This window comes from Petaurus breviceps, unplaced genomic scaffold (genome assembly GCF_028583685.1).
Source record: "Petaurus breviceps papuanus isolate PSGF00001 unplaced genomic scaffold, PetGlider_PUasm1.0 91133, whole genome shotgun sequence".
NCBI classification, from domain to species: Eukaryota; Metazoa; Chordata; class Mammalia; order Diprotodontia; family Petauridae; genus Petaurus; species Petaurus breviceps.
In genome coordinates this window covers 19,232,554-19,237,742 of record NW_027187419.1, presented here as the reverse complement: position 1 = coordinate 19,237,742, position 5,189 = coordinate 19,232,554, and positions in this window count along the sequence as shown.

The window sequence follows — 5,189 nt, the reverse complement described above, 5'->3', positions numbered from 1 at the left end:
AGTCACAACCCCTCTTCTACTTAGTAAATAGATTTAAAAGTTGTTGTAGTGTAACAATTAATTACTCTGGTATCACCTGTTAAAAATGCCCTTAGATAACAGCTAGGTGGCATAATGGATAGAGTGCTGGGAATGGAGTCAGGAAGACCTAAGTTCAAATCCAGTCTCAGACACTTACTAGCTATATGACCATGGGCAAGTCACTCAACCTGTTAGCCTCAGTTTCCTTATCTGTAAAATATGCTGGAGAAGAAAATGGCAAACCACTTGAGTATCTTTGCCAAGAAAACCCCAAATGGAGAAACGAAGAGTCAGATATGACTGAAAAATAACTGAACAAATAGAAAACAGATAATCAATCCACTGTGTGTCCTTTACTCAAAATCTTTTCAAGCTGTTAGCATCCACCAGACTTGTTCTCATCTGGCATAACCTTCAATAAACCAGAGTCACCTTCATGACACAATGAGGCATCACAGTAAGACTTTAGAGAATGAAATTATCATTTTAATGGTAAACAAATGGTGAACTCTGTTATGTATACTTTACCTCCAGGCTAAAAATTGGGTCAAGCCAAAATTTAAACTTCCAGTTACCACATAATTTCTGTGGTACAGGCTTTTAGTTACTGAGACCTCAGAAAGTGGCCAGGTTGGAATCATTCTGTTGCCTTAATTGCTGTTTGGAAAACAGAATGGAAAACACAAGTCTGTGACCACATAGGTCCATAAAGTTCACAAAACAGTTTTTTTCACAATGGAGGAATTTTACTTGATGACTTTGGCCAGTTTTCCAGGTTGATAGAACGTCAGATGTTACATCAGACCTGACCAAACTTTCCTTGACCACAGAGTAGCCACCTTTACCTTTAAAATCACTCATCCAGAGTTCATCATCATCATCAAAATGGGCACCACTTCCGAGGTCTTCACTAGGAAAAAAAGCATGAGCCAGATGTCCAAAGGGTTCAGCAGAGGGGAAAAAATCCTCATGTTCTAAAATCAAGATAAATAACTCAAGGAAAAAAATAAGAAAACTCCAAAATAAAATCCTTGTTATATCAGGTAGAAATCTTGGAAATTAGAAAAAATCACTCCTCTCCTCTGCCACCTTTTCTTCCAAAGAGGATCCTGATACCAGAAGTGCCCTGAGAAAGGCTGGGGAAGTAAAGTGAGATCTTCCTCCAAACTTGGAATGCTGCTTGGATTCCTTGATCCACAGTTCCACAAGATAAGTCTGAAGCATAATTCACTATTCTGCCCAATACCAATACCTACAAACAGTTAACATGAAGAATGTAATCTTTCAAAAAATTCTATTTTGTCTCTATTTTATGCTTTACTTTGATTCTCCCCCCACTAACAAAATAGATGTGGCGTGAGATCACACTCATTGAATGTTGGGGCAGAATACTTAAAATTTTTAGATGACAAAGAACATTTTCCCCATGACAGGAGGAAAATATTTATTGTTCCTAAACTTCCTGTGTTGACAGGGAAATTAAATTAGGCTAAAACTGATTGAAATACTACTAATACAATGTGCCTTTCAACAAACCAAATTTCAGATAAATCTTACTGAAGGGGAAAGATAAATAAAACAACTGGTTCTCTGTAATGTTTCTCCAAATTATGGGAAGCCTCTTTTTAAAGTCTTTTTTTTAATTTTAGGAAAGCTACAAATTATTTTAACTGAATTGCTAATTAGAGCTGCAACTTATAGAAAGAGATCAAATGAACTTTTTTGTGTAAAAGGATGCAATTTGGGGAAATAACAAAATTATCAAATTTGAAGCTGAGGAGGTGAAATAAAGGGAGAGACTCACCTGAGCTCTCCCCTAAACACCTCCAAATACCATTAAATAACGACTCTAAACAAATTCTAGAGCAGCAGAACCCACAAAAAGATGGAGTGAAATAATTTTCTAACCCAAGACAACTGAGAAGATCAGCAGAAAGGGCCTGCACCGGGGTGAGAAAGGAGCACAGACCAGAGGAGGCTGTGCCAACTCAGACCAGCCCCAGCAGGCCTTAGGGTGGCTGAATCAGTGGCAGCAGTGGGGGTGTCCAGACCTCTCAGTCCGCAGACATTCAGGGGATTGGAGAGCAGGTCAGAAGGAGATGTACAAGGGTCCCTTTGGTGGCACCAGGAGCATGACTCTGTTGTATTACCTATGCTTGGATCTGAGTACCAGTCCTGGGTCTTAGTCCCAGGGCGAGGAGGAGCACTGGCACAACAGAATTGCGGCCACAGAGGAGCAGGGACCCTGGTCATAGTTCCAAGGTTGAAGAGTGCTTGTGGTCACTCACAGACCAGAGCACAGGCCAGGAGAGTAGTAAACACGCTTTGCCCTAGATCATAGCACCTTGGAAGAGTCAAACACTTACAGGTCCCTAGAATTACCTCTGAGAACAGCTGTACAGAAAACCTCAAGCTTGGGACAGTGCCCCCTCCACCTGGAAAGCAAAGCCCAACTTTAGCATAGAGTTAAAAGTCAAGAAATAGGTTGAAAAATGAACAAACAACAGAAAAAAATTCTGACCATAGAAAATAACTATGGTTACAAGGAAGATCAAGATACACACTAAGAAGAAGACAACAAAGTCAAAATTTCTGCTTCCAAAGTCTAAAAGAAAAATATGAATTGATCTCAGGCTATGGAAGAGCTAAAAAAGGATTTTAAAAATCAAGTAAGGGGGGTGGCCAGGTAGAACAGCAAGTAAGAGCACCAGCCCCAGAGTCAGGATGACCTGGTATCGAATCCGGGCTCAGATACTTAGCACCACACCCAGAAATAATTTGCCATGTAATCTTGAGCAAGTTACTTAACTCCAATTGCTATAAAAAAAATCAGGTAAGGGAGGTAGAGGAAAAATTGGGAAGAGAATTGAGAATGATGCAAGAAAATCATGAGGGGATGCTAGATGGCACAGTGAATAGAACACTGTCCCTAGAGTCAAGAGGACCTGAGTTCAAATGTGACCTCAGACACAACACTTACTAGCTATGTGACCTTGGGCAAGTCACTTAACCCCAATTGTCCTGCCTTCCACCCTCCAAAAAAAAGGCCCCCCCAAAAAAGAAATCATTGAAAAATGGTCAACACTTTGATAAAGGAGGCACAAAAAATACTGAAGGAAAAATACCTTAAAAAACAGAATTTTAAAAAAATAAATAAAAATTTAAAAATCACATTTTGGGGGCAACTAGGTGGCACAGTGAATAGAGCACCAGCCCTGGAGTCAGGAGGACCTGAGTTCAAATTTAGCCTCAGACACTTAACACTTAATTAGCCATGTGACCTTGGGCAAGTCACTTAACCCCAATTGCCCTCCAAAAAGCAAAAAAAAAAACAAACACCAGAATAGTCCAAATGTCTCTTTAGGCACAAAAATCCAATGAAGAGAAGAATGCTTTGAAAATCAGAGTTGGCCAAATGGAAAAAGAGATACAAAAATTAACTGGAAAAAAACCTCCTAAATAGTAGAATTGTCCAAATGGAAAATGAGGTATAAAGCCTCAGTGAAAAAAATACTTGCTTAAGTTAGAATTGGGCAAGTGGAAGCTAACAACTTTATGAGACAGCAAGAAACAATCAAATAAAATCAAAAGAATGAAAAAAATAGAAGAAAAATGTGAAATATCTCATAGGAAAAGCAACTGACCCGGAAAAAAGATCCAGGAGATATAATTTAAGAATTGTTGGACTACCTGAAAGTCATAATAAAGAAAAAAAAGAGCCTAAATATCATTTTCCAAAAAATTATGAAGGAAAAACATCCTGATATTCTAGAACCTGATGGTAAAATAGAAATGGAAAGAATCTACTGATCAACTCCTGAAAGAGATCCCAAAATGAAAACTCCCAAGAATATTGTAGCCAAATTCAAGACCTCCCAGAAGAAAATACTGCAAGCAGCCAAAAAGAAACAATTCAATTATCATGGGATTATAGTCAGGACATTAAAGTATCAGAAGGCTTAGAATATGATATTCTGGAGGGCAAAAAAGCTAGGATTACAACCAAGAATCAGAAAAATTGAGTATAATCCCTCAGGGGGAGAAAGGGATATTCAATGAAATAGAGGACTTTCAAGCTCTCCTGATGAAGAGGCCAGAGCTGAATAGAAAATTTAACTTTGAAATACAAGATGCAAAAGAAACATAAAAAGGCAAGAGAAAGAGAAATCGTAAGGGATTTGATAAGGTTAAACTGTTTATATTCCTACATAGGAAAATGATATTATAACTCCAAAAACTTCATCATTATTAGGGCAGTTAGACAGAGTATACAGACACAGAAAGCAGAGGTGTGAGTTAAATGTGATGGCGTGATTTTATTTAAAAAAATAAAACTAAGGGAGAAGCATTTACTGGGAGAAGGGAAAAGGGAGAGGTAAAATGGGATTAATTATCTGACATTAAAGAGATTTTACAGTGGAGAGGAGAATGGGGGAAGCAGGTAGGGGAGCATGTGAATCTCACTCTCATCAGAATTGACTCAAAGAAGGAATAATATATACACTCAGGTGTAGAAATTTATCTTATCATGCAGGAAAGTAGGAAGGGAAAGGGATAAAAGAAGAGAGGAGGAGCTGTTAGAAAGGAGGGAAATTTGGGCGAGATAAATCAAAAGCAAAACATTTTTGAGAATGGACAGTGTAGAAGGAAAGAGAGCATAGGATAAACAGGGGGGAAATTGGATGGAGGGAAATACATAGCTGATAATCATTATTACAGTGAGATTCCCTGATAAATACTTCATTTCTCAATCACAAAGTAAACTGAGTCAAATTTGTAAAAATAAGAGCCCTTCATCAATTGATAAATGCCTTTCAAAGTAATCAAAGCTATCTATAGTCAAATTTTTAAAAATGCTCTAAATCATGATTGATGAGAGAAATGCAAATTAAAACAACTCCAAGCTACTACCTTACACTTGTCAGATTGGCTGATATTACAGAAAGGGAAAATGACAAATTTTGGAGGGGATGTGGGAAATTTAAAACCTTAATGTACTTTTGGTGAAGTTGTATACTGATTCAACCATTCTTGAGAGCAATTTGGAATTATGCCCAAAGGGTTATAAAATCATGCATCCCTTTGACCAAGAAATACCACTACTAGGTCTTGTATTCCAAAGAGATTAAAAAAAACAAAAAGGAAAAGGACCTGTGTGTACAAAAATA